The sequence below is a fragment of the Suncus etruscus genome, chromosome 7 (assembly GCF_024139225.1).
Source record: "Suncus etruscus isolate mSunEtr1 chromosome 7, mSunEtr1.pri.cur, whole genome shotgun sequence".
Lineage (NCBI taxonomy): Eukaryota > Metazoa > Chordata > Mammalia > Eulipotyphla > Soricidae > Suncus > Suncus etruscus.
In genome coordinates, this window is record NC_064854.1 from 56,815,742 (window position 1) to 56,826,434 (window position 10,693).

A 10,693-nucleotide genomic window follows, 5' to 3' on the forward strand; every position below is an offset into this window, starting at 1 on the left:
CACAGACAATTTCAGGAAAAGTGGGAGACGCAGTATTTCTTTGTTGTGCACAGGGGCATCCCCACATGTCTTATTTGCTCAGAGAAAGTTGCAGTGCACAAGGAATACAACTTGAAACGCCATTATTCAACTAAACATGCTGAGGAATGTGCAAAATATCAAGGAAATGAGAGAACCAAGCGGGTTGCCAGTCTTAAAGCATGTCTAATGAGGCAACAAGATTTCTTCAAGAAAGCAACCAAAGAGAATGTTGCATCAGTTGAAGCTAGTTACATGGTTAGTAAGATGATTGCTAAGGCAGGGAAACATTCACAGAAGGAGAGTTGTTAAAAAATGCATGTTACAGGCTGCAAGTATTATCTGTCTAGAAAAGAAAGGCCAGTTTAGCAAAATCAGCCTTTCTGCCAACACTGTGGCAGAGTGCATTTCTGATATGTCAAGTGACACTTATCATCAACTGTGTAAGAAAGCCCAATGTTTTGATGCATACTCAGTTGCTCTTGACGAGGGCACAGATATAACAGACACTGCACAGCCCACAATTTATGTCCGTGGTATTGATTGCAATTTTGAATTGACAGAGGAGCTGCTCACAATAATTCCAATGCATGGCCAGACCACCGCTAATGAGATATTTCGGCATCTGTGTGATGCCATTGAGAATGCAGGTTTGCCATGGAAGAGGTTTGTTGGAATAATAACCGATGGAGCGCCATTGATGACAGGGAGGAAAAATGGACTGGTGGCACTTGTTCAAAAAAAAAAAAACTTGAAGAAAAAAAAAACTTGAAGAGGAGGGTGTAGAGAAGGCCATTGCTCCTCACTGCATTATCCATCAGCAGGCCCCTTGCAGTAAATGCCTGCCGTGTGACAATGTGATGTCTGTTGTTGTGAAATGCATCAACCAAATCAGATCCAGGGGCTTAAAGCACAGGAGGTTCCATGCTTTTTTAGAGGAAATGGAGTCAGAATATGGAGATGTGCTCTATTTCACTGAGATACGTTGGCTTAGCAGGGGAAATGTCCTGAAAAGATTTATTGAGTTGAGAGAAGAAGTGAAAGCCTTCATGGAGAAGGATGGGAATGCTGTTTCTGAGTTGAGTGATCACAAATGGCTCATGGACTTAGCTTTTCTTGTTGACATCACACATAAGCTGAATGTACTAAACAAGATGTTACAAGGGGCCCGGAAAGATAGCACAGCGGCGTTTGCCTTGCAAGCAGCCGATCCAGGACCAAAGGTGGTTGATTCAAATCCCGGTGTCCCATATGGTCCCCCGTGCCTGCCAGGAGCTATTTCTGAGCAGACAGCCAGGAGTAACCCTGAGCACCACCGGGTGTGGCCCAAAAACCACACAAAAAAAAAAACAAACAACAGATGTTACAAGGCCTGGGGCAGCTTATCAGTGCTACCTATGACAACGTGAGAGCATTCTCCACAAAACTTATGTTATGGAAATCCCAGCTCTCTCAGACAAACCTTTGCCATTTCCCAGCATGCAAGGAACTTGTGAATGCAGGCATACCATTTAATGGTGAGAAATATGTTGATGCTATTTTTAAGCTAGAGAAGGAATTTGATCACAGATTTGCAGACTTCAAAAAGCACAGAGCCACTTTCCAAATTTTTGTGGACCCCTTTTCCTTTGATGTGCAAGATGCCCCTCCTGTGCTTCAAACGGAGCTCATTGACCTGCAAGCAACTCTGATCTCAAAGCCAAGTTCAGGGAGATTAGTGGAAAAGCAGACATGCATGGACAATTTTTGAGAGAATTCCCCCCAACTTCCCTGAGTTTTCCCGAATGTTCAAGCGCACCATGTGCCTTTTTGGGAGCACATATTTGTGTGAAAAGTTATTCTCCACATTGAACTTCAATAAGTCAAAGTACAGGTCTAGATTTAATGATGATCATCTTCAAGCCATACTGTGGGTCTCAACTGCTTCCTCTCTAAAGCCAAATGTGGTTCAGATTTGTGAGAAGAAGCGCTGTCAAGTCTCTGGCAGCAAGGAATAGGCAAAAGATGCCATGTTCAGAAGAACTGTTCATGATCTTCACTCAATGTTCTATTCATGTTCAGAAAAAATAATTAAAACTGTTAATAATGACGTTTGAGGACTTTTTTTTGTGAAATCCCTTATGCTGCCCTGCCTCACCCTGACTTTGTCTCCTGTGGCCCCCAGGTAAATTGAGTTTGAGACCCCTGCTGTAGGGGTTTGTTTATTTAAATTACACCCTTCTAGGGCCAGAGCGATAGCACAGGGGTAAGATGTCTGCCTTGCACACGGCCAACCGGGACAGATCTAGGTTTGATTCCTGGCATTTTATATGGTCCCTCAAGACTGCCAGGGGTTATTTCTGAGTGCAGAGCCAGGAATAACCTCTGAGCAACTCCGGGTGTGGACCCAAAATATAAATGAATGAATGAATTATACCCAGCTGGCTCAGGGATCACAAACTACACAGACTCCCTGACTGCTGGGGGTAGTCTCAGGGCCCACAGCAGCACAGCCTAAAAACCGAGGGGTGGTCTCAGTCAGCACATTCCCCCAACTAAAAACTCGATAAGGGGAGCCAGAAAGATAGCAGAACAGGTAGGGCATTTGCCTTGCATGTGGCCTGCCTGGATTCAATCCCTGGCATCCCCCAAGCCTGCCAGGAGTACTGAACATAGAAACAGGAGTAACCCCTGAGTGCTGCCAGCTCAAAAAGCAAAACGAACAAAAAAAGCAAACAAACAAACAAACAAAAAAAAAAAAACTGACGAGGGCTGGAGAGATAGTACATTAGGGAGGGAACTTGCCGCACATGCAGCAGACTGGGGTTGATTCCAGGCATATAACATATCCCATAGGGTTCCCTGTGCACCACCAGGAGTAATTCCTGAGTGCAGAGCCAGGAGTAACCCCTGTGCACCACCAGCTCTGGCCCCGAAAGCAACACACACACAAACTCCACAAAACCCCTAAAGAAACTTGTTAATAAAGATCACACAGGCCACTCCCACTTCGCTGAAGTGAAGTGAAGTGAAGCTTCTCCATATGCCACTGCTTTGTGGAATCAAGATCCAGAAAGTGTATCATCTGGGGCTTCCAGAGACAGTTCAAGGGGCTCCTGGCACCATCTGTCCTGATTCGGCTGCATGCAAGGCAAACATCCTACTGCTGTGCTATCTCTCTGGCCCCAAGAAAAAAAATTTAAAGAGCAGAGGCAGGTAGCTCAATGCATGCAGGAAAAAGAACCAGGGAAGGAGGAAATTCTTCTTTGCTTGCCCTCAGTAGCAAACAAACATTCCTTTGGACTAATGTAGATGTACCCTCTCAAGCCTCCCTCCAGCCATCTTTGCTTTGGGAGACTCTGGGAGAAGCAGGGATGGGTCTGTGTGGGACATATGTGGGGAGCACTGGGAAACATCCCATGGGAAACATGATCTGGAACTGAGCTCAGACATTATTGTCCCCTCCTTTTATAGAAACTGGAGCTAGGAAAGGAATTTTATTTTGTAGGGTGTAGGGAGGGAAGGGGCAAGTGTGTCCTGCCAACCATCTGCATATTGCAGTCCCCACCCCCATGCAATCTTGCTTTCCACCCTCTTTGTTTTTTTGGGCCACACCTGGTGATACTCAGGGCTTACTCGGAGGATGGAACCTGGGTCAAAATCACCTCTCTCTGAAGACTGCCTGGTCAGGGGTCAGATAATGCAGCAAGGAAAGCACTTGCCTTGCATGCAGCTAGCTGACCCAGGTTCGAAGGTTCGATCCTCAGCATCCCATAGAGTTCCCTGAGTACAGACATGAGTGATTCCTTTGCACCATCAGGTGTGGCCCATAAACAAAAATAAAAACTTTGTACTGAGCTCCTCAGGAGGGTTCAGGTTTCCATCACAGAAACAGGGTCACCCGCGGTTTGAACCCTAGATCTGTAGTGAACTTCTGCAGCATGAATCTGAGCTATTCTTTTGTGACAAAGTTACCTTAAGTTAAGTTAAGTTACCCCCAGGAAACCAGGACCTGCTCCATGTGGCAAGGTCAGGCATGCCCTGGACCAGTGCTTTGGGGGCCAGTAGCTTTGTAGGCATTATATTTGTTCAGTTTGGTTATGTTTGGGAGTCACACCTGGCTCTGCATTAAGGAATCACTTCCGGTGGTGCTCAGGGGTCTAGGAGATTAAATCCAGTCCAGCCTCTTGCAAGGAAAACTCCTTCTCCACTATGCTATCAGTTCAGCCTCACCCCAATAGATTTTTTTTTTTAGAAGAAAGTGATGACTCCGCTGGGTCTTCCCAGTCCCTTTGACGAACCATTAGGCAGCACCATTTCAGCCATGGCCAGAGAGAGACACCACCATAGTTCAGCGGATGCCCCATCATACTTTGTATCCATGCAGATAGGGTGTGGTAGGGTGGCCCCCTCATCAGCCTCCAGACACTGCTGCTTAGATCAAAACCCTCTGTGCTTCCTGGCTTCCCTTGGGCCCTGTCTTCTGTTTTGGCCATGGTTGTGGGTCCTGCCCAAATCTATCTTCCTTTCTGTGCTGAGTTTCTCCAGATCTGACATCTGGGAGCCAGAATGTTCCAGCCACCCTTTAAATCCATCCAAGCCCTGGAAGGCGGGAAAGACTCGAAACCCCGCCCCCCAATGAGATGAGGTTATCCTAATATTGTTGGGAAGCAGTATTTCCCCTCCTCTTTGCTCGTGTGTGTTTATTCTAAAGAAAATAGAAAAGTGTACCGCAGTCCAGAGGGTGTTATGCTAAGACAAAAATAAATTTATAAAAAGGTGATTTCGTAATATGGGATTTGCCATCTGATAGTGATTTGGGGCAAGCATAGCTAATCACCAATGAAGCTGATCACCTTAAGCACACACCCTGCTTTCCATAATCTCTTTACCCTGTCTTCCCTAAACACAGAAACACACACCCTGTTTTTTGGGGGTTTTTTTGGTGTGGGGTTTTTTTTTTTTTTTTGGTTTTTGGGCCACACCCAGTGGTGCTCAGGGGTTACTCCTGGCTGTCTGCTCAGAAATAGCTCCTGGCAGGCACGGGGGACCATATGGGACACCAGGATTCGAACCAACCACCTTTGGTCCTGGATTGGCTGCTTGCCTGGCAAACGCCACTGTGCTATCTCTCCGGGCCCACACACCCTGTTTTAATCCCCTCTCACATTCTACCCAATTGGCTGGCAGAGTCCACACCCTACTCTCCTCTAATATAAATATCCATTTTCCACCTTCCCAAGTGGCTGGTGGATGCTTCTTTGCTCTACTCGCCTGAGATCTAACCTCACCAGTGACTTCTACATCTAGTGACTCTGCCCTCATCAGTGACTTCTATATCTTGGGATCTGACCTTACCAGCCTCATTTACAGGCAAAAACAATATAGACAAGCCACGTGGGGCACAAAGCATTCTCTGGGCAATTCCCTGAGTTTGAGAGGCAGGAAGAAGAGCTGGAAAATCGTCACATACTAGCCAGGACCTGGCTGAGAGCTTCACTGAGGTTCGCCTCTCTGGGGATCTTGGTGAACTGTCGGTGCATCTACTAGCTCCTGCCTCTGTTACTGCCATAGATTTGCTGATTTTGCTTCCCCACTTTGCTCTCCTCTGAAATTATGATCCTGATACCCAAGACTGATCAGGCCTGTGTGTGACTGATCTGTGCTATAACCTCTCGCCACTACTAGAAGGAAGCCCTACCTCAAGATTTGGTACCCAATGCCTTTCCTTCCATTTCTTTGTTTGGGGGCTACACCTGGCAGTGCTCAGGGTTTACTCCTGGCTTTGCTCTCAGAAATCTCTCCTGGTGGGCTCAGGAGACCATATGGGATGCCAGGAATTGAACACAGATTGGCTGCATGCAAGGCAAATGCTCTCCCCCCTGTGCTATTTCTCTGGCCCCAACTCCTTTTTTTTTTTTTTTTTTTACAGAGGTGGTACTACTACTTTTTCCCAAGGGGTATTGAAAATGGGCGGATTCTTTCCAGGGTCAAAACTATTGGTATCAGGGTGGAGAGATAGTATAGTTCAGTGGTGGGCAACCTTTTTTTTTTTTCAACTGAGCCAAATCTCGCCAAAACCACGATTGAAATTTATTTTGAGAGCCACACAGGGGCGCACACTGACAGAGGCTAGGAGCAGCTGCCCAGCACACAGAAGAGCCAAATTAAAAGTGTAAAGAGAAAAAAAAAGTGTAAGGAGGGGCCAGAGAGATAGCATGGAGGTAAGGCGTTTGCCTTTCATGCAGAAGGACGGTGGTTCGAATTCTGGCATCCCATATGGTCCCCTGTGCCTGCCAGGGGCGTTTTCTGAGCCAGGAGAAACCCCAGAGCGCTGCTGGGTGTGACCCCTCCACCCCAAAAAAGTGTAAAGAGCCACATGTGGCTCAAGAGCCAAGGCTTGCCGACCACTGGTATAGTTAATAGAGCCCTTGCCTTGCAGTGTCCAATTCAAATTTGATATCTGGCATCCTATCTGGTTCCCCAAGTCTGCCAGGAATGATTTCTAAGCACAGAGCCAGGAGTAAACCCTGACAACCACCATGTGTGGTCCAAAACACACAAAACTATTGGTATTTTGGGAATGAGGTTTTTTTTGGGGGGGGGTATTTTTTTTGTTGCTGTTGTTTTGGGGCCACACCCAGTGGAGCTCAGGACTCACTCCTGCGGGGCTCAGGGGTCCATATGGGATGCCAGGGATCAACCCCGGGTCAGCTGCATGCAAGGCAAAGGACTTCTGTACTATCATTCCAGCTCCCCCGCATGACTGTTTTTTGGAAAGGATACACACACTCTGACTTAACAGAACCACTCACTCAAAATTCTAGGATAAACCAGGGGTTGTATACACAACTGACTTTACTTCCATCTCCATCTCTGCATATGGCCCCCAAGCATGGCCAAGAGTGATCTCTGAGTACAGAACCTGGTAAGGAACACTGAGCATTGCCAGGTGAGACCCAAACCCCTCCCCTATTGAGTAATAAAATACCCACTAAAAAACTTTTCTTTTGGCTTTTGAGCCACTCAGGCCAATGCTCAGGGATGACTCCTAGCGGTGCTCAGAGAACCATTTGGGATGCTGGAGATTAAATCAAGGTTGGCAGAGTGCAAGGCAAGCACCTTCCCGTGTGTGTTATCACTCCAGCTCTTACACTGAAAAACTCCTCCTATTAACATGCAGAAGTATCCTCTCCTCCACTGGGGCTGAATGTGCCCTGCATTACGTGCCCCCCCCCATTTTCTGCATATTCTATGTCACATTCTTGCCACTCGATACCTCCTAAGACTTCCAAATATAGAAATTGCCTTGTAAGAGCAACTTAACATACCTCTAAGCACCAAGTACCCACTGTTACTTAGTAGGTTTGTCAAATTTAATTGAATGATATTCATTGCTTCTAAATATTTGTGTGTGTGTTTATTGCTCAGGGATTATTCCTGTCTCTGCACTCTGAAATCACTTCTGGAGGTCTGGGGGGACCATGTGGAATGCTGGGGATGGAACCCTGGTCAGACATGTGCAACACAAACTGTTGTGCTATTGTTCTAGCCCTACTTCTAAATAGTTTTAATCAGATCTATGTATGAATATTTACCATTTTTTTAACTACTGTTGGACTTAATACCTAATGTTTTATATTAGTTGTTCATAGACAAGGTCTATTTGAAAAAATTCTTTACAAAGAAGTGACCAAAAGGAGTTGGAACCATAGCACAGTGGATAGGGAATTAATTAATTCCAACATCCCATATGGTCCTTCAAGGACTGCCAGGAGTAATTCCTGAGCACAAATCCAGGAGTAACCCCTGAGCAATGCCAGATATTGCCCCCCCCCCCAAAAAAAAAAGAAATGACCAAAAAAGGACTAGTTTTCTAGAAGTCACAAGGCAAAGAAAATTATCCCCTTTTTGGGCATTTGCCCAGTGAAATATTTGCATTGGCATCACTTCTAAGTAACTCAACTTTACAAATATCACTTGACTCTGACTCAACCTTAAGAAAAAAACCAACCAAAAAACGTTAACTCCCCATTGAATTGGGATGAAACATGGAAAATTTCAAAAGTCAGGTCTGTTTGCTTTTCTAGGAAACTGTGCGCAGATGAGAGGAGGGCCTGGCAAGGAGCTTCTTTGCAGTTTGCCATGAGCCCGAGACTGCTAGCGAGCATCATAGTTCTAGAAGTAATATTTGGTGCAAGGGCTCCTACATAAACCCAGTCTGTAGTTTGATTTTGCTGGAGATTTTCATCTGTTAAGACTTTCCTTTCCAGTTGTAAAGTTCCCATTCAGGAAACTTTTGGAAACCTGGGAAATTTTGGTAGGCCCACCCCTGTTTACCCTGGAAACTTGTCTTGGATGGAATTAATATGTCTGACCTGGTTAGAGCCCAGCGGGATATTGTATGCCTGTCTGTTTCCCCTTGATGTTGCTTTGGAAACTTGAAATCATGGAGCCTGCCCAATGACTTTGATCTTTTTAGTTCATTCCATCAAGGAGTACCTGCAGGAATTTGGAAAATACACAGGCAGTTGTTGGGGCATTGGTTTTTACTGGAAGCTTCCAGGCTTGGTGTTGATATGCTTGTATGGGGTTGCTTGAACTGGGAAGTAGAACATTTGTTAATATAGATCATATGTTTGGTTGGTTGTTATAGTCACATCCAGTGGTACTCAGGGCTTCCTCCTGGCTCTGTGCTCATGTAAGGCCACCCTGAATTAAAACTTAGCATAAGTTTTTCCATCTTAAGATATCAGCCATTTTAGGGGCCAGAGAGATAGCACAGCGGTGTTTTCCTTGCAAACAGCCGATCCAGGACCTAAGGTGGTTGGTTCAAATCCCGGCGTCCCATAGGGTCCCCCACGCCTGTCAGGATCGATTTCTGAGCAGATAGCCAGGAATAACCCCTGAGCACCACCAGGTGTGGCCCAAAAACCAAAAAAAAAAAAAAAAAAAAAAAAGATATCAGCCATTTTATGCACACTGGCTGACCTATCAGTCATCCCCAACCCTCTGAAGTGGGGTTTTGTGCAAGCAGACAGGGTGAACTGATCTCTCCAGTTACTCCCAGTCATGCCCTAAAATTTACCACCCATGTCTTGAACAAACAATCAATCTATCAAATAAGCAGAGAGAACTGGTAGTCTGATAGTTCCCAAGAAAATATGAACAATGAACCCTCCAGGTGGACCTAACCAATCATTGTAAAGGGCATAAGGAAATTGTAAGATTGCAGTTTTAGAGTATAAAAAGAAGTGCCATATCCAAGGCAGGAGTTGCTCTTCTAAAGGGGACTGTCCTGACCAGTCAACTTCAAGACTCAATACTTGTTAGACTTTAGATTTGTGCATACTAAAATCTTTTTTATTTTGGAGGGGTCACACCCAGACGCTCAGGGGTTACTCCTGACTCTATGCTCAGAAGTCGCTCTTGGCAGGCTCAGGGGACCATATGGGATGCTGGGATTCGAACCACTGTCCTTCTGCATGCAAGGTAAATGACTTATCTCCATGCTATCTCTCCGACCTAATATAATAAAATCTTTTAATACAAAGCTCATTGCTTTGTGTGATCTTTTGGAAATTGTACCCTAACACTCAGAGATCACTCCTGGCATGGTTGGGGGACCATAGACGATGCTGGAGATTTAACCATAAACTGCTGCATGCAAGGCAAGCACCCTAACCTTGGTACTATCTTTTTGGCTCCTCTGCTTTTTTCCCTTAAGAAGTCCTGAAAATTGGGGCCGGGAAGGTGGCGCTAGAGGTAAGGTGTCTGCCTTGCAAGTGCTAGCGTAGGACAGAATGCAGTTCAATCCCCTGGTGTTCCATATGGTCCCCCCAAGCCAGGGGCAACTCCTGAACGCATAGCCAGGTGTAACCCCTGAGTGTCAAATGGGTGTGGCCCCCCCCCCAAAAAAAAAGAAGTCCTGAAAATTAATGTAAATTCAAAGTTTAAATTGCATGAATAGGATTTATAGTTGTGTGTGCGTGTGTGTGTGTGTGTGTGTATGTGTTTTAATAGGAAGGAAATAGAGGCTGGAGGGAGAGTACAGAGGGTAGGGTTTTTGCCTTGCACGCAATTCAATTGACCCATTTTCTTTTTTCTTTTTTTTATTTTTTTAGTTTTTGAGTCACACCTGGCAGTGCTCAAGGGTTACTCCTGGCTCTACACTCAGAAATCGCTCCTGGCAGGCTCGGGGGACCATATGGGATGCCAGGATTCGAACCACCTTCCTTCTGCATGCAAGGAAAACACCCTACCTCCATGCTATCTCTCCAGCCCGAACCCATTTTCAACTGTCAGCATCCCATACAGTCCCCCAAGCATCATGAAGAATAATTCCTGAGTGCAGAACCAGAAGTAACCCTGAACACTGCTGAGTGCTATCCCAAAACAAAAAAATAGAAACAGATGTTACCAACTTTCTTCTAAATTAACTGTTTGAAGCATTCAGCCCAGATTGTATTAGAAATTTAAGTATTTGGAAAATAGTTCACAGTCAAGTTTTGACTCATCACATGATGCTTTAACTTTTACCTTTTCTAGTTTTTTCTTTTCGGACCACACCCAGAAGTAGCTATGTACTCGTGGGTCACTCCTGGCAGTGTTCAGGGGACTACAGGGTGCTGGAATCAAACCTGGGTCAGCCTTGTGAAAGGCAAATGCCTGGACTATCTTTTTTGTTTGTTTGTTT